Source organism: Pipra filicauda, unplaced genomic scaffold (assembly GCF_003945595.2).
Source record: "Pipra filicauda isolate LSUMZ 115617 unplaced genomic scaffold, ASM394559v2 scaffold13_size5146498_pilon, whole genome shotgun sequence".
Classification (NCBI taxonomy): Eukaryota; Metazoa; Chordata; class Aves; order Passeriformes; family Pipridae; genus Pipra; species Pipra filicauda.
The window spans coordinates 1,709,926-1,730,033 of NW_024103874.1; positions in this window are offsets into that span (position 1 = coordinate 1,709,926).

Consider the following 20,108-nt stretch of genomic DNA (forward strand, 5'->3'; position numbering starts at 1 on the left):
CTGGGAGCTGATCCATTTACACCCAGCCTCTGCCACCTGGTAGCCAAAGTGTTTTGTACAAAGTGCCTCACGTGGCCGCTTGGACACTCTATTTCTATATTAAATCAGTCACATAAAGAATAATTTAAAACTGTTGAGCAAAACATCTGGACCAGACACTGCTAAGGCTGTTGTTTTATCAGGCTGGTTCTCCAGGGCTGGTGTTGGGAGGAGGTTTTTGGTACCCTCCCATGCTCAGTCTGGGCTGCAGTAATGAGATTGAGCCATTCCCTGGCACGAAGCATCTGACCAGACAAACCACACAGCAAAGCAAACCTCGCAGGTCCCTCCTCCTCCCCTGCTCTCAGCCCACTGATTATCTCAGATCATCAGTGTTTTGGATGACCGAATAAACAGGATTATCCTCTCCCAGTGCCTGTTAAGTCAAAACTGTATGGCGATCCTATTAGTGGATGGCAGTGGTGTGAGGATATCCAAGCAGGAGATTAGCTTTTGCTTGCTCTGTGGAGCTGAAAACAGCACCGGGAAATTTTTAATCTCCATGAAGGGGACACTAGAGCTCACAGAAAGCAAATCAAATTCATCTTTATTATTCTTCCCAATCAGCTGCCTAGCTCAAAAAAAAAAAAAAAAAAAAAATTATCCTGATGGACAAAGTCATAACCTTCTTTCACTGATATGGCACCGGATTTGGGATGCCAATGAAAAACATCTTACATGCATAGCCTTTTTTCCCAAACTGATCCCAGAATGCTTTACAAGCACTGCATGCAAATGGCACGTGGGATTAGCAGCACTTTACAGTGGTCTGCCTCTGTTCCCACTGAGGTTAACGGGAACAGAAGTGGGACTTGCTGTTGAGTAAAATGTGAACCAGGCTGGAACACGGCCAGGACACTGAGATCAAGGCTCACATTCATTTGGAAGCTGCTGCCACAATGGCCCTATTGATCAGGACTTTGGGTTTACGTCTTGTCCAAAACAATGTACCAAGCTACAATAGGACATGAAATGGTGCCATTTGAAACCTGTTGGTAATTCACCACTATTTATTTTTCAAGCACCCAAAGATAAAAATATTGAAAGAATGGGCAACAGGGGAAATTCCCATATCTAAATTAAAATCTTCTTACATAAACTATCTAGATTTTAACACAGGGCAGCATGCAAGAAAAGTCAGCCAGCTCCCAAGTCTCTCAATACACGCATGCAGAAAAATAAATTCCTTCAAAAGAAGCTTTGAAGAGCATAATTAGGCATGAAAGTAACCATATATTAAATTATACATCTAGTAAAAAAGAGTCATTAGCCCAACAAATGGGCTGTTAATGATTTCAGGTTTGCCTAAGGCCACAAGCTAATAAACTAGTGATGCTGCTGTTGAAAGCTGCAGCCTGGTGCCACAGTGCTTGCCCATGGATAAGGGACTGCAGAAAAATGAAAATCAATGGAAAAAAATCACAATATTTTGGACATAGAAACTACCAAAGTTTCAGATGGATGAAAGCTCTGCTCTCAGGCACCGTGAACTCCATCCCTTATCCAGGCTCCTCATTTCCACTGTGTGCTGGGATTGCAAAACATGGCACTTCCCATTTCCAAGGAGAACCAAACACAGCAGCCAGAACAGCCCCTTCTAAGGCAAGAAAAACTCTCCATGATGTGTCCTGGCACAGAGCACGCCCAGGGGAGCCACATCAGGAGTGTCTCCCTGTCTATCTGAAAGTCACTGCCAGTCCCTGCCCGGGACACCTCCCTGCCGTTCCTGACCTTGGGAGCTGCTACCTCTCTCCTCTGAGGCCACACTTCGGTGATCCTGGCAGCCATTTATATGGAAAGTAATCCCATAAAAGTGTGCTTGACAGCTTCCTTCACACATTTCTTAGCAACTGGTAATAAAAGGAAAAAAACAACGGGCCATTTGGTCAGCCAGCTCTCTCCAAAACACTCATACTTACTTTCTGCCTCACAGTTTGAAGAGCTGAGGATGTGGGAACCAAAACTTGCACAAAATAGTCCATTCCAAGGCTAGAAACAGCAGAAGCAGGGAGGAGGGTGCCCACCCACTGCTGTCAGGATGACACGAGAGCTTATATATGAAATGAAAACACAAGCATGTGCACAAACCTCACCTCTACACTAGAAAAGGGACGTTTGTCAATGCAATTAATTACAAATAAAACACTTCACTGACACACAGTGCACTGGGCCCAAAGAACTAGATAAATGAAACATTTTTCAAAGGATGTAATTAGTCAGTAGTCCGAAGCAGACAAAGGAAACAATCCAGTAAATTTAAGAAAGAAGTTGTTCATCTCTCAACCAGCATCTTCACCAGTAAGCTCAAAGCCCTTCAATCTGGCTTTATCACGGGCAAGGGACAATGCCTGAGCTCCCAAAACTTTGCAAGAAGAAATGCCCATCCATGTACATATTGCAGTTCACAGAATAGTCCAAACTTGGAAAGAGACCCTGGAGACTGAGCCAGAATTCTGCTGGGTGCAGAACCCCCATCACACATCGTTTCTGGGGTGGCCAGGGATGCTCCAAGAGCCCAGCCCGGCATTGCCAGGGCTGCCCAAGAGCCACCCTGGGAGGGCTCAGCTGCTCCTCCCCTGGGTGCTGATTTATCTGCCTCTCTCCTCTCTGATTTCTCCTCACCACTTGCATCCTGTGGTGAAATGTGAAAGTGTGGAAACTGCATTTCTCCAGAGGGGCCCCGAGCTGTGTTTTGCCATTTGCTGCCCAGAGAGTTGCTAATGGTTTGATCTGACACAAAGTTCTCACACTTAAAGTAAATGGTATAAACACAGCACCCTACAGGAAGGCCTAAAAGCAAAATGAGAGATTTGTTTGATTTAAGGAAGCCTTTCCTCAAGTATTTTTTAATGCTTTTTAATAGTTAGATGACTTTTTTTTTTTACATAAAAAGACAAAGTATTTTCCTTCTTCAGTGTAATTAAGGTCTAAGATTTATATCTCCACATAAGAAGAAAAAAAAAAAAGAATTGGATCCTGTTTCAGTAGAGACCATGGCAAAAACTCCCACTGGTTGTAGTTACCAACAGAACAAGGCCTGTGTACAAACTTCAGATGTCAGTTTTTCTGGAAACTATTTACCAAATACTGCAAAGAGTTCACAAATATTTTCTTCATTTCTACTTTCCTTACAGTAATATTTGCAGCACAACTTCAGACATGTTGTTGAACTGTTTTTTTGAAATCTACATTACCCTGGCATATAAGTTACATGCATGGTTCCTGACTTTTCATATAAATGCTCTATTTTTTTCATATCATTATTACAAAAAGCACATAGCTTGATTTCAGCAGCAGTTGCATAGACTTCAGATTAAATATAGCAGTCATTGACTTTCCCTGAGATTTAGACACTTCTGAAAATAAGCTTTTTGGCACCCACTAAGGAACACACTGAACATCTCCTTTAGTTACAAGCCCTCAAAATAAAAAAGACTCACAAAGTTCTTACATGTATCTCTAAGAATTTGATCTGAGATCTTATTTAACTCTCCTTATAAATATTCAGGGCTGGTCCAGCTCTTGCTGAAGTCAGAATCAGTGCAATCAGTGGGGGCATCTCAGTGCACAACTGGACAAGAAAGATAATTAAATATAAGAATTTAATTATCCCTTTTAATAGCCCCACCTGTCCTTGTGGGCTTGTACAAGAGAGGTCATTTACGGAGCACCTACACGAGATCCTGAATGCCAAAACTTCTCCAGCACACAGCCCTGCCCTTCAGCCACAGTTCTTAATATTTAAAATGACCTTTCCAAATCTGTTTTGTTTTTAATATATTAAAAAATCTTTCCCACTAAAGTGGGCAGATTTTCCAGTGAACTCCACCACTTAACCCTGCAGCATTTTACTATTTCGAGATTAGAGCATGAGTTTCAAAACTTGTCCTGAACAACAAATATCTGCATGAAGTTATGATGACGTTGTACTGAGCCTAAGAGTCATCCTGGAATAGCAAACAATCCAAGCAACAATATTTGGCTCTGGACAGAAGTTTTCCCAGGAGTTCAGGAGTAATTGCCTCTCGTCCACTAAGGTTACAAGTAATTCTCTCTGGGTTCCTATGTGTGGCTCCTGGGGTCCACATGCTGTGTAATCTGTCAGAATTGAATATTCTGTCATGAATAGCTTGTATTATACCTTTTCTAATACTTTTTAGTTCCAAAGATGACCTTCTGAAGGCGGCTAATCCTAAAATAGTTTTACCTTCTGTGCAAATGCAAACAGACTTTGTGAGGTCTCCAGCATTTACCTTCACAAGAAACTACAAGAGATTTCCATTATTTTTTATTAAACCCATTTTGTTTTGCTGTTAAAAAAAAAGTCCAGCAGGAGTGTTTTATTACCACAGCTGACCACAAGATGGAAATCCTTTTCCGTAAGATGCCTCCTGATTAGGAAAAATACTAATTTAAAAAAAACAAAACATAAAGGAGTCTTTTTCCAGGAAAGTGTTCTCAAGGAAGCAAAACAGGTTTCTCATCACGTCACCTGTTTGGGAGGCTTCATCAAGCCTTTTGCTGAGAAGGTTTCCCTTTTCTAAGAAGGGCAGTTTCACTCAGAAGTCATTCTGATGGAAATCCCTTGCTGGCTCTAGTCCTTGTGCCAGCAGCTCAGATACACCAAGCGCAGAAAGGCACCATCGACATGTGTTCATTGTTAAATTTGGAAATGTGAAGGATAAAGTAAACTCTTTCCTCATACCATTACAGGTTATTTTTAGAGGTTAAAAGCCCTCTGAGGAACAGTTCCAGCCACCTAAAGCCTGGGATGGCAGAACTCAGGGAGCTCAGCGGGGTTTTATCTAGCCTGCTACACTGTACCTGGCACAACCAAAACCACTGGTCTGGGATCTAAATGCTAAATGTCATTTATTTCTGTTATTGCTTTCTTACAAAAATGTGCAGAGACTTGCACTGGGATGCCACTGGGCTTAAACAGAGCCAAAAGGCCATTTCTGTCCTCAGGGGCAGGGGCAGGGTTAGTGAAGAGGGTGGTGGGTCCCTTTCCCACCTCCAAAGCACCGCGGCATCTCCTGCAGCTCCGGAGCGGGGGGCTGGGGGTGCTGCTGCGGGACTCTCACTCAGTGCTGCATCCAGCCAACTTGCTTTTGAACAAACTACTGCTACGAAAGAGATAAAAGAATAGCTTCCATGGTTTTCATTATCTGATCATGTTTTCCACTCTAAATCTAACGGAGACAGCAAGCAGGGAGCTACACTTGGGAGACAGACAACACATTTGCATCTGTTTTGCTGATTACAGTAGTTGCACATTTTACTTTAAACATCAATGGGTTGCAACTGCTATTCAAATGATATGGAAATTGCTACTTTATACTGAAACGTCCCTTAAGCAACAAAGGAAAGGATTAGCACAGGGCTTTTTTTCTTTTCTTCTTTTCATTTTAATAAAACACAGTGGCAGTGGAAAACTCTTTGATGGTTCATGAACAACACCTGTATCTTTTAATATTTTATTCATACTAAGTTAGAGAACATTTGAATCCTTTTGTGTAACTATTATGACAACAATTTCTAACAAATATCCTTCTCTATCTGAGACACTGAATTAACTTCATTTTCACAAGACTTCTTCCCCACACAAATACACACACACAAGTTATATGAATAATTATTCAAGGTAATTAAGGTACCATTACCAATTTATGATTATTTTCAGATTTAGATGAAGGTAAGAGAATGCCTTAATGGAGTCTGTCTTGTTTCCACATACCCAAAAACCATTTCTTATATGGTCATCCTCCCTCAAGATTGAATCCTACCCATTTCTAGCAGGATATAGGAGAGTCAGTGCAAATGAGAATCAGACCACAGTCAAATCACGGTGGGAATTTTTCCCACTGAAGCTCTCATAAGCAGAAAAAGTTGCATTTTAACAGTTTGCAGGATTGATCCTTTAACCCCTGCCCAGCTCTCCACTTTTTATGCAATCCTAAACCAGCAACCTTTTAGGGAATTTTAATGGTAAACTTCATTCCGGGCAGAAGAAGTAAGGGATATATAAAGACACCTTATTAGTCTCCCCAAAATCAATTTCTTTTACAGAAGACCAATTAAAAACACTTTACACATTTGGGATGTCACTGCAAGTTACTGATATGGCAGAGAAATGTGAGCAAATGGGTCTCACTGGCCTCTGACATAACTTACAGGGACCTCCAAAGGAAGAGTTTCAAGAGGACCCTCATCCTTGTCCACTGACTGCTGTCACAGAATCTTCATCATCCCCATCTTGCACTTTAATCTGAACATCTCCTCTCAGCAGAGCTATCCAGAAACTGCCAAGAAAAGTAAAAGCATGTTACCAACAAAATATTTTTAAAAATAATCCCGTGCAGACACGTTGACAGCATTAATTTGTAAAATAGTCTGTCTAAAAAAACTGATTCACAGTGTTTCTATTCTGATGTCAAAGCTTTGAGGCTTCAGGGTGCTGAGAGGTGGGAAATTATCAAGTTTTGACCAAATCAGATACATTCCTAGTCTCGGAATTACTTAATTATTTTTAAAACTAAAGCATTGAACTCAGTCTGTGGGGTTTTGTGTTCCTTATGTATCTAGAACAGACCCAGTGAGAAAATTCCAATTCTCCATAGGCAGATTCAGAAGAGACGTGTGAGCAAACACAGCAACTCCTTTCTTCCAATAACAATTTTCAGCACATCACCCATGACAGACAGCAATGCCCCATCTAGAACCGCATCATGCAGGGCACAAATCCTGCTCTTATCCACGTGCCCCTGCAATCCCACTACTTTTGGTACTTTTTTTTTCTCACAAGTGTAAAAAGGACATTACTTTCAAACATTTACCCTGCGTTCATCACACTAAAACCACCACAACAGGGCCAGCTACAATGTATTCACACAGGAGCTCTGATAACCACACTTGCACTTTTGGTTTTGTTAGTCCCACATGAATATTTATGCACTCTTCCACGATATGTCCCCGGCTTTGCGCGGGGCACAGGTTGTCAGCAGCTGAAAGCCATTAGCATCTGACAGCTGCTAAAAAAGCTTGTTGGAAACAAATAGGTGGTGCCGGGCATTGTGGAGCCGGCAGGTGATTACGGCATCATTACAAACTGCAGCTTCTTTGGCAGCTGCACGGACAAGGAGAGCCCTTCGTGCACTGCTCAGACCTGCCTGGCAGAGGGGAGATTTAATTATCATCACTACATAATGGGCACTTTATGGAAGACAGAGACCTGACAGGAACAGATAGTGGGCAAACACAGGGCACAGCTCGCAGCCGACGAGGTAATTACAGTCCAAATAAGAGTGTAGGCGCTGGCTGGGAGCAGCAGATGTTGCTGTCCATCAGCATCTCCACACACAACATATGTTCAAATGGTACTTGAAAACAAGGCAGCAGAACGTTATTTGCAGAGCTACAGGATGCCTGAGGTGGGGTGGGGTGTATGTGTGATCAGGGAGGAAAACTGGGTTCTCACAGGGAAAATCCAGGGAATCTCCCGGGAGCAGAGAGGTAGAAGACATCCAGCACACAGGGCAGGGACTGCATGGAGGGACCAGGGAGGAAGATATTCCTTAGCCTTCAACCCATCAACACCCTCCCCTCCAAAACCTGCTTCGTGGATTTGATTCTCAGGGAGGGAGAGTGGGGTTGAGCCAATAAATTGTAACTGTGCTCAGAGAGAAATGAAAGCTGTGCCCCGGGCAGTCAGAGCCCATGATTTTCTACCTCAAGTGGGCAGCCATGGGAAGGTGGACAAAGTTCTCCTCGCATTTAACCCCTCAGGTGGAACAGTTTGCACACACGGCAGGTAAAAGATGCTGCTCAGTTTTTGTTCATGTCATGGCATCTTGCTTTCTCAAAAACAAAATAAAGGCATGTGTTGGGGTGGTCAAATGCGACAGAAGAGAGGTACAGTGCAAGACTGCCTTTCTGAGATGCTGGAAATGCTTGTTTTCCTACCCCACTAATGAACACAATTATTCCACTGAAGGCTATTTCATAAGTTGTTTTTAAAAAAAATTATGTAAAAGCAGGAAATGTCAACATGTGCACATTACTTTCTTTCAAACCATTTTCTTGGCAACTACCCGATCTGTTCTACCTCATTCTTTCTTCCAAAAGAGAATTAATGCTCATCTTCACAAACTTTACATTGAAGTTCTGAAATGGCTTTACTTATACAGCATCACCTTCCAGAGTTGTGACGTTGTCGCTTTCACCACATTTCATTCTTCCAGCATTCTTTTTTGCTTCTAAACCTGTTAATAATTACCATTGTAAACAAACTTATGCACCAGTTTTAAAAAAAAAAAAAAAGGCCATAGTCAATAGCAACATAAATTTGGGTTGTAAATTGCCACACAACACTGTCACATTATAAACAATGATGTACCTGCACAGCTTCAGTGCCTTTGATGCACAGCCAGATTCAGATCTCTTCAACATTTTCTTATTAAAGATAAATTACAGAACAAACTGAGCGAGCTCGAGTGAGGTGGCCTTGATGGGAATGGTGTCCAGGTGTCAAGGTTTCTTTGTCTGATGCCCCTACAGCCTTTCAGATATTGCAGCTTTTCCTCTGGAGACATAAAAAGTCTCAGAGGGTTTTTTAGTAAAAGCATCAATCCTGGATAATGTCCACCTGAAGAGAGAATCATGTCTTTTGATTTTGAAGGGATGGCAGAAAAGATGACTCTGTGTGTATGTTACATGTTGGGAGCTACTTTTCAGTTTTACTCAATCTGGCCTTGCCCTCCCAGCAGATTTTTTCCCATGTTCTGTGTACATCATTACTATTATAAGCACAATCATGGTGAATGTTTGTGCAAATGATTAGCTCTGAATCTTCGTGGTACTTTATACGTCTCTCTTACTATTTTTAATTTTGCTTGTATTTTTGGAAATGGCGAGCGTGAAAATATACCCACTTTCCTGGAAGCAGATGCACAATATGGCTCTAATTCACAAACCTCAGAGCTAATAAGAACAGCAAACATTTATTGCTTGAATCACCAGTGAAGAACTGACCCCGGTTATCCAGTCCCAGGGCTCACAAAATGCTCATCGCTGCATGTTTGTGCAATGTATTTTTAAAGCATACACTGTCTAAAATATGCACAATTAATACTAACAAAGACCTGTCGTTCTCAGTGCGAGTGGCTGGAACAAGTGCTGCCTTCTGTCTGATGTGCAATGACCTTTTGAAGTATTTTTAGGCACTGTCCTATAAGCAATGCGTCTTGCACAAATTACTTCTGCCCAGATATAAAGCAACATTAACCATGAGAAGGAGAGAGCAACATGGAGTGAGTCTGAATTTTTTAAAACAGGGAGAAAAAGAAAGGTACCAGGTTTTATGAGAGGATTTATAAACTGAATAATTTTCTCTCTTATTTAATCCTGACATACAGGATCATGGGCCACGGATAAGGACATTCATAATGGACTGAGGTGTTGTGTGATTGTTCCATTTTTGAGTAAAGGAAGAAGACTGCAGCAATCAGTTCCTTGTAAGAAACAAAATTAATAGAATCCATTATGTATTTAATTAAGAACTGTTTGCGTCTTCAGGGAGGACAAAGATTAATTTAAGTAACTAATAAAAATTTTCAACCTTCATAACTTTAAGCTAAAAATTAAATTTAGAAGAAACCTGTGTGGAGAAATAGCACTGTGTGTTGGAAGTGACTGCCTCTGAGCCACAGGAGAAGTCAAACTGCACAATGTTCTGTGGTATGTAAGTGGCCCACATAGTTACATAGCAATATATATCAATAATGAAACAGTCTAGGAAATTTCATGAAGGAGTAGGACAAGATTAGTGAAATAAATAAAATAGAAAAATATAAAATCAGACATTTTCACACCTCAACATTTTTGTCCAAGTTGGAAAGGGAATGCAGAGTGAGATTCAGGAAGCCTAGCAACTACTAAACATGTGCAAAATGCACATCCAAAACACCTTCTGCAATCTATTTCTGTGAAAAAGTGCACAGAAAATATTGAGCTACCAACTGCTGCTATTCATGGGCGGGAGGAGAAGTCACCAAACACACCAACCTTCTTCCAGCAGTGGCCAACAGCAAGTCTGCAGAGGAGCATTTCAGGTGAGGTAAATACAACATGAATCTACCTGGAATACTTGCTCTGTGCTCTGATCAGCACTGCTGGCACTTCCTGAGCCCACACTAACATTAACAGCAGGGCAATGGCAGTAATCCTTAAAAATTGAATTTCAGGCAGCAGGAAGAGACAGTACAGGCATTACATACACATCTATGCAACTACCATCTATAGAGTGCATAGAAAGTGTATTCAGAGATTGTGAATGTTCAGTGTTCATTTCACAAAAAACAAACCAAAACAACCCTCCCCCTGCATCTCTCTGACCATGCAAACACCATGATATGTTTCGAAAATGGGATCTTGTTTTTAATCCGTAGGTTTTTCAAGTATGAGCTTGGGAAGAAAACACCATCAGGTGCATTTTATCCGCTAACAAAAGCAAATGGTTTTGTCTGTGTGGTCACCCCACAGACAAAAATCTAATGGCAGTGTTCAGCCATTCTGTAGCAAATGAAGAGCTACTGGGAAGGCTTTTATCAGCAGATCATATGAGAAACCAAACCAGTGTCAAAATTTAGAGCAGAGAAACAAGATTAAGGGTCTTGTTCCTACCTGCTTACAGTTAGAAAAGTCAAGTGTCAGAGGGTAATCCTCATCCAAAAGATGAAACACATTCTAAGTTGTTTTTTTGTCAAGATTTCTGAAATTAAAAAAAAAAAAAAAGGTGGTGTGGGAAATAAAACTCAATCTAGAATTACTTCTGATGCAGGAAAAAACCCAGGGTGTGACTGCATAAAGGATCACCCACTTTAGGTGACACTGCCAGCCAATTTCCTTCCCTGTTACATCACCACTAGGTTCCTTATTAAGCTCATGTCTTTAAAAGTCACCCTCAAAGGCCCCATGGCATCAAAATAGTTTGGTTTACTAACATCAAACTATGAAGAAATTAAAAAAATAAAATTTCCCAGTAAATCAGATTAAAAGGTGTAATCTGTGGAAGTTTTTCATTTAAGACTTGGATAATAAATTCTTCTGGTGTAATGGTGCCACCAGCAGATAATAGTTAGAACTGGTTTTAGTTGTAAAACCCAGACAGGAGTACAAATATCTCTATATAGGTTTTTTAAGCTTCCAAGAATGAATCCTTTAACTTCAATATTTTTATAAGAACATGGAGCTAAAAATTGGTTCTAAATGTGAATTATTGGTACATAAAACTTCGGATTCCTAATTCTCTGTGTAAATTTCTTATGTGTTCCTCCATGATTTATAAAGACAGGGAAGTGTTTGGGACAGCGTGGGGGTTTTCCCACAGTAGGAACAGGTGATTTTTCATGCCTGAACAACTGACAAACACTGGAACAGGAACAACAGCATTAAACTCTGATAACTGAATTACTGGAACTCTTCAGTTTTGTCTATGGGAACACTGATCTGATAAACACTGAATATCTCAGTGGAGCAACTCCTTTTGTCCATGGAGATCCAGGACTCTTGTCCCTTCTGTTGCAGAGGGAGAACTGAGAGCACATATTTCTCCAGCCACTGCAGTGTTGACATTCCCAATGTTACTGTCACCTTTCTACCTATAGCACCTTCTTTACATTGGTCACTTCTCATTCATATTTACTTAGCAGGTTTAGGAATTTGGAATATAGTTACACTGGGAAGAAGTCCTTGCCATGCAGGTATGGATTTCCTTTCAGAAAAAGAACTGGGAGTGAGATCACAGTGGCAGCAGTGTCACTGAACTAAACTCAGCTGCCCTGAGAAGAGTCACTCCAGACTGAAACACAAATAGAGTAACACGAGAACCAGATCAGCTCTCAGCAAGATCATTTAACACAAGTCTTCCATCGGCTGATTTACAGACATGGAATACAAGAATATTTGTAGGAAACACACATATTCTGCAATTCTTTACAGCCACAGCCTCTCCCTGTGTTGCTCTCAAGTTTAATGGAGCTAATCTGGAGCACTCCTGGCAGCCCTGCAGGGCCCCCAGCACTCAAACCCACAGCTGAAAGTCACTGTCCCCCGTTGTGCATTCACACTATTGCACCTGCATATTTTATTTCACACACAAAAGGTCAAAAGCTTGCCAGCAGGCTGCCTGCCTTCTCAGACACACAATGCGTGCAGAAAAATAACTCCAAGGAGCTGCTTGCTGTAATTTCCTGCAATTTAAGACTATTTATTTTTAAAACTTTTGCTGCCAACCTCCCCATCTGACTGTCACACTCTTGCTGAATTTTACCATCAGAACATAGTAATTTATTAGAGATCAAATCCAACCGGTTATTTGACTGTCTTGGTTTTAAATACTACTCAGCCTTTTTAGGCCTTTTAGCTCTGAATCCTTCGGGCTCTCTATAATTAATGTTCCTTTAGCAGAGGCAGTGAGGGGACTGGTTGTGCACAGTTAACCCTTTGCTGAGACCAACACAAAACCACAGCAAGGGGCTGTGTTGGCAAAGAGGTCACCACGAAGGTTCCGCTGAATTCCTTCTACTTTTTTGCACTTGGAAATTAATCTTTCATACAAGTGGGCTGAGTATAGCCACCACCTACCCACATGATTAGAAACTGGTCTGTGCCTGCCAATGTTAATTAACAGATGGGGGGGGTCACACCCACACATATGGCATTTTGGGAGAGACTGGAACTCCCATAAAGCTTTTGTGGCAGCTGAAGGGATTTGAGATGGGAGAAGGGGAATGACCAAGGATAAGGCTGAATATTTGCAGTGTCAGGTATGTATATGGGGGCTGTAATGGTAGCAGAGAAGGAAACACATACATGAGAACCAGGGATAAGCCAGCATGGAGTATTTGAGCCAGACACGGTGCTGGTAGGTGATCATTTCACCTGAGAGAGCACCAGAAGAGAATAATAAGGATGCCCAGCATTGAGCACACTGATTTTCCCCTCCAAATTTGACCCAAAAAAATGAAGCTTTTCTGCTACTGAAAAAGTGATGGATTAGGGCCTGGATCTACTTGACTGGGGAGCTGGTCTGTGGAAAAGGACCAGAGAGTCCTGGTGGCCAACAAGCTCAATATGAGTGACCAGTGAGCTGCTGTGGCAGAGAGACAAGGGGATGCTGGGCTGCATCCATAGGGGCATCACCAGCAGAGATAAAGAAGTTATTATCCCACTCGATTCAGCACTTGTCAGGCCTCACCTGGAACACTGTTCAGGAGTTTTGGTCCCTGCTATACAAAAAAAATGTGGAAAGGCTGAAGAGGGTCCAGAGAAGGGCCACAAAGATGATCAAAGAACTGGGAAGTTGCCATGTGAGGAAAGGCTGAAAGCACTGGCTTTGCTCAGCCTTGAGAAAAGAAGGCGTAGGGAGACCTCCTCGCCACGTTCCACTATTTGAAGGGTAGCTACAAAGAAGATGGAAACTCCCTTTTTACAAGGAGTCACATGGAAGAGACAAGCAGTAATGGGTACAAATTACTGCTGGGGAGATTCTGCTTGGACACAAGAGGGAAATTTTTCCAAATGAGAACAATCAGGCGTTGGAACAATCTCCCCTAGGGAAGTGATGGATTCCCCAAAGTTGGACACATTTAAAATTCAGCTGGACAGGGTGCTGGGCCATCTTATCAAGGCTGTGCTTTTGTCTAGGAAGGTTGGACCAGATGATCCTTGAGGACCTTTCCAACCTGGTATTCTATGGCTCTATGAAAAATATTTATGAGAAAATATTGAATTTATTCCTACATTGAAAGATGATCTCCTGTGCTCTTTAGGTCAATATTATCGTAGCCCAGAGAAGGTCAAATAGCAGATATTTGGCAAGAAGTAAAAACCATTGCACAGTAAAAGTAAGCCAATAATGAACATATTTTCCTTTAAATTTTAACATCTTGTTATCATACTTTTTTTCTCCAGCAATGTGACCTATGCCATGAATAGCAAAAAAATATAACCTAGCATAGGAAAACAACAATATTAATCAAGGTCCACTCTCAGATATATATTGTTGCTAGTGAGTATTTCATAGTTTAGGAGGGCTGAATTTGACCTCAGAACATTCCAGTGATCCGCTGCAAAACAAAATCACAGAAAAATTACTATATCTGATATTTATTTATTAAAAATTCTAACTGCAACTGGAATTCTGAAGGGGCTGCCCTAAGAAAGCTTCGTCCTTTCTGGGTGAACTATTTAAGGCAGTATCCTTGACTGAACTTCCAGCATTTTAGCTAATTTGACCATGTTTGTCTTCCACCCAAAGCACTCCCAGCAAAAATAGTTGCCAGAGCTCCTGTGCAGCAGTTGTCTCAAGAACTCTGTTTTTTGCAGTTCTCTTATGCTGTATTTTAAGCAGATCTTTTCCCAAGTCTCTTATCAAATAGCTTTTAGTAGTGACAGATGTGTTTGGTGTAAGCCTGTTAGTTTCCCACGAGCAGGAGCTTTTGGAGAGACTTTCAAGAGCATATTTGAATTAAAGAAACTAAATTAATCATAAATATCAAGATCTATGGTGGGCACGAATAAGTGACAAAAGGCATAAATAAGATAACCATAATATCAGACTGCTATTGAACAAATACAAAAAATGTAAAATTCTATTCTGAACTACATGTTTGTTATTTCAAAGGAATTTCAACCAAAGTAATCAGGGAATCATTCCATTTTACAGATTGCATGCATATTCTACTGTACTAAGTGGAGTCTGAAACCTACAAACAATTTGTACTCATCTAATTATAAATGTACTAATCTATGTTGGCACAATTTTTCTTATGACTATGTTAGTACCTACTTATTTCTTAGCAGTAAAGACAAGTTTATATTAATACTTGCATGAGAGTTATGTGATGTAAATCACTATGTCTGATACCACAGCCTTTATCAGCGTGGAAAGTCACAGCAATTTCACTGAATATAAAAGAAACTTGACTGAATAAACTGTAGCAGGAGAACAAAGTTTAATTATTATAGTATCTACACCAGGATGTAGTTCAGGGACGGGTACTTGTCTTCTCTATCACACTTGCTTGGAGTTGGTACAGAAAAATCCAGGAAGGAGGAAATAACAGCAGACTGAAAAAGACCAAAGTAGTTTCCAGAAAACGTTATTCTCCCCTTGCCTTTGTCTAAATGTTGGTATAAAGGAACATGCCCCAACATGCAAACCAGCCCCAGAGAGTATCGGAGAGGAACAAGCCTTTGTTTAGAGCAACACCAGGTTACCCCGCACTTCTTCATTCTGTCAGCTTCTGGTAACCATAGAAAACTGATACAGGACACACAGAGCCTGAATGGTGAATGAAAATGTCTGTTAATAAACAGGATCATGTGTAATGCTGGATGCTCACTCACCTCCTCACTAATGGCCGGGGAATCACAATCCTTTATGTAGTTTTGACAGAAAACGAACACTGTAACTTCTTTCAAAAACAAACATTTTGCTTCCAATCCCTTGGACCTCTGCTAAAAAAAAAAAAAAAAATGGAAGAAAATTTCCCTATGGGCAAAGAAACAGTCTATTAAAATAGGAAGTGTTCTGTGGTATAGACAACATTCAAACACAGTTGTTTGAGGTAAAAAACCACAACATAATCTTTATATTTGAGTTAGTTCCTGCCATTTCAACTCCCTACTGAGCACGACCTCTGTTTGATGTTTCTCATTCTTCATATAATTAAACTCTAAGAGCCAAGGGCTGACTGATTGATAATGGTGTTACTTATTTTCCCAGTTTTCAATCAGCAATGCAACCACAAAGCTTTTGGATTTTAGTTCTGCTCAGTAAGAAGCATAAGGCTGGCTTGGTTTCGTAACATTACAAAGAAACATGAAATGATGTCATTATTTTTGTACCTTTTATAAGCTTGGAACAGAAAGTTTATCTACACTGCAAAGAACAGGCTGCTGTCAATGATCAATACTGTTTACAATTTCTTTCTAAACGCACAGTCATAAAAAATTGAGTCATATTCAAAAGAAAAGGACATTCTTAACAGCTAAGCACCATGGTAAATGTAAATAAATATACTTATGTGCCCAGTTTGTGCTGATTCCCAGGCTAGATGAGTGTCCCAGGGAGCGTGGGCTAGAAGGGAACAAATTTCATCACTTCCTCACTTCCTTGCTAATGGTCTCCATATCATGCAGCACAAGGACTTACGTAAATTACTTCTTAATTAAGCAAGAGTACACATGTATTTAGGGAAGATATATTTCCTCAAGTCAGAGCACTTAAAAAACAACAAAAAAATTCAGTTTCCAAAAATAAGGATTTGATCATGAATGTCATTATCGCAAAATCTTAGAGGGGATTTTTCTGGTTTTGTAAACAGCCACAGAACAGCCTGAATTCTGAAAATTAAAAATTAATCTTTGATCAATGATTTCAGTGGACATCACATGAAAGAGCTTTGCCTACACCCATTAAATAGAGGGTAGTTGCTTTCACACACAGTGCACTCACAAACAGGTTGGAGTACACAAGATTTTGTTCACCTGGAAACACCACTGGGTACCACAGCACCACCCAACCCTGCACAGACCGAGCCACTGATGCTTCTGAAAGTTATATTTATATTTTATTGCATTTTCAGACGTATAAATAACCTCAAACTCCTTATGTTTTCTAGGAAATCCAAATGGTTTCACCTTCCTCTCATCTACAAGTTTAAGAAACTAGGGCCCCAATATCTAAAATTGCTACCTAGTTGTTATAAGGCTCTTAATTTTGAGTTTTACATCAGAATAGCTGAGTTTTAATTTAACAGCAAGTACTGATAATCTGAGAAATTTTACATCCTTTCATTGCTTCTGATTCCCCACTATAATTCGCATCCTAATATTTTAGCACTGCTGATTTCTGGGCCTTGTGAAGAGCTAATTTTGTGGCAGGCCTGTTGCTTGTATCTGTTACTGTTCACTCTCCATCAGAAAAGCTTTTTGTATTAAGTTGTAAAGAAGTCACTGGACAAACATAAAAAAATGAATCAATCACTGTAAGAAAAAGATTCACTTTCAAGTTAAATATTATGAATTATGTATATTCATTCATTCATGCTGCTTATTGATATTTGTTGTGAAGTAACAACAGCTTGTGTATTCATCAAAGGATTTAACACTAAATGGCAATTTTATGTTTAAATCACAATTACTCCTCTGTTTCAGAATGGGGCTATTTCCTGTTCATCTGCCAACAGGAGAAAACATGGCTGGATTAAGGAAAAAAGAGAACTTTCTCCACTTATATCTCATGAAGGAACTTTCCTGATTTAAAGCACAGGATGAAGTTCACTTCCAAGTATATATTTACCAACAGAGTCACTGCCTGATGCTTTGTGACGGGAGCTGCATCCTCAGGGTGCAATTACAGCAATTATCTGGATGGATCTTCTCATCAGTGACCTTTGACTCATCTCCTACAAACTGTCAGTCTTCATCATCAGATGGGGAAAGCAGAGTATTGTTTCGACTCAATCAGCTGCTCCTGAGAAGGAGAAAACCCCACATTAGGGCAGCCTGGCTGCCCACAGTGACCTCCTGCAGCCAGCCTGCATCTGCCAGGCGAGGGGAGCCCGGCAGGAACAGCAGGTCCCTCCTGGGCTGTTCTCCCGGCAGGATGGAGCCGGCAGCACCTCCACACGCTCCTGCATTCCTTAGGCACTGCAAGAGAAGCAGGAATAAATCTTTTTGGATTCAAAGTATTCTCATCATCTTTGTTGGTTTTGTGTCGGGTTTTGGAAGTTTGCCCCAAAACCCTCTGTCTCACTTCGCATTCAACTGGAATGAACTCGCTGAACCAACTGAACTGACTATAAAATTATACCTATGCAAAGATGGAGCAGTCTTACCTTAACACTGTTATGACATTTATTATCACACAATTTTTACTGAAGTAAAACTCCTGTATAAGTTTTGTCAGAGGGCATGGCCAGGAGGGTACAGCCCATGTGAAATTAAACTATTTAAATTCACAGTCAGTAATGCTAAATAATGAAGGGATAAATGACTCAGTTCAAACAGTAAGACATTTAAAATGGAATTGAAAAATACCAACTATAAACAGTTTTATAACTTTCACTGTGCAGTGAAACAACTGATGACTGACTATAACAGAAAAACAAAATATCACTTTTGCCTTAAAGGGAGAAGAGCTTAATTCTCTCAGCATACAGTTCTTCCAGAAAAAGGATGGCAGTTCCAAGGCTCAATTTTAATGACCATTAGCTGCTACCTACCATTTAATTAGTTGATAATAAAAGCAAGGCTCTTTCTTATCAAAGCAATCAGCAGTGTCACTCCTTTGCATTCCTCCCATTAGCTGCAAATGTTGTTATATGGACAGGGCAGGGATAAAACCAACAACAGACAATCTGGGAAAAAACCTCCAAAGCGAAAAATAAACAAAATCATTTCCAGAGGTAACTCAGTCAATCACCAAAGGAGAAAGAAATTGACACTTCATTGTCAAGTGTCAATTCAAAGGGAAAACAGATTGAACCAAAACTGTCCAAAAATGCTTTACCATTTTGAAACACTCACATCCCCCAATGCCAGACAGAGCCCAGCTGTTTCTGTGACTAACTTCAAACAATAGCTGGGCTGTTTAAAAGCTCAGCAACAGGGAATGATGTTTGCCTGAAGACATACTGTATTAATGTAAATTGCTTTCAAATGCACGTTCAGTTTCTTAAACAAAACAAAAAGTAGATATGAAACTGTGAGAGTGGAAGTTACTGTTAGAGCCATATATAACCCTGTCAGCCATAATTCAGTCATACATTAGGGACCACATGGAGGGAGCTTGCATTCAGGGGGAAGGACAGCAAAAGGGGCCTCTATTTCTGTAAAAGGAAAGTGTTATTCATTTTACTCTTCCTACTTCAGAAAGGTCTTAAGACTATGGAACCTGTGTCTCCTCTATGAACCTTCCAATCGCCATCAGACAAAAACCTCCGTATTTCCTCCTTATGGGATGCTCCACACTCATGCCCATGGCTGTTAGTCATGCTGCCAGAGTGCCTTCATATCATCTTAAGCACTGACCTTTAAGAAATTATAAATGTTATTTCAGCTTTAATATTCTGATTCTAGTGTCTCTGGAAGTGATTAACAGCACTGGCTTTATGTCTTCAGGTCCTTGCCTATTTGCTCACCACCTTCTGCTAATGTAACTTAATCATTACACGCTGCAACACCCCAGGTTTCTATTTCTAGTTCAGTGAAATTAAACTAGTAATGAGCAGCAGCATACTGTATCATCAGTGGGCTTCATTGCTCCTGAAGGCAAAAGGATTAAATCACAGATTAATTTTGTTCTGTGTATCATCTTTCTCATCTGTACAATGGGGACAACACAGCTATAGTTGAGAGAAAGTAAGGCTTCCTCACAACAACAATTACATTCCCATCTGTTAATTTTTTGTCAGTTATCTTTGCAGTGTAGTTGTGAGATTGTTAAATAACCAAATTTGTGTAGCTAACAAAAAAGTGATCATGGCAAAGATCTTCAGTAGACGGTGCCGACAGACAGCAGACATGTTTGCCTAATCCAGACTTGGTAATCAGCAAAAAGATTTGAAAGACAGGAAAAAGATTAGTTTGGATACAAAGGAGAGGATGGCAGGAACGTTACGATGACAGTTCAAGAACATTTCTTGGAACATTCACAAAAATGGAAATCAGCTGGAAATTCACCATTTCCTCATCTACTCTACCAGAATAATGCTTAGACGATGAGTAAAGACCATCTCATGGTAAAATCTTACATCACAGCATGAAAGGACCCAGTGTTGTGGTGATGCTGACTGTGCACCGTTCCCACACTGTTGTGTCAACACTTCACTTGGAGAACACATAAAAGAATTCTACTGGGTTTGACAAGTGCACCCTTTATCAAAGGGCCAGATCACTCCTCGTGGCCTGTGTGCACACTTCACCTCACCTTAAAGGACTTCTAAAATTTGTCTAACAAATCTGTTGCTTGTTAAAAGCCGTAAAACCTCTTTAGGTAAGGA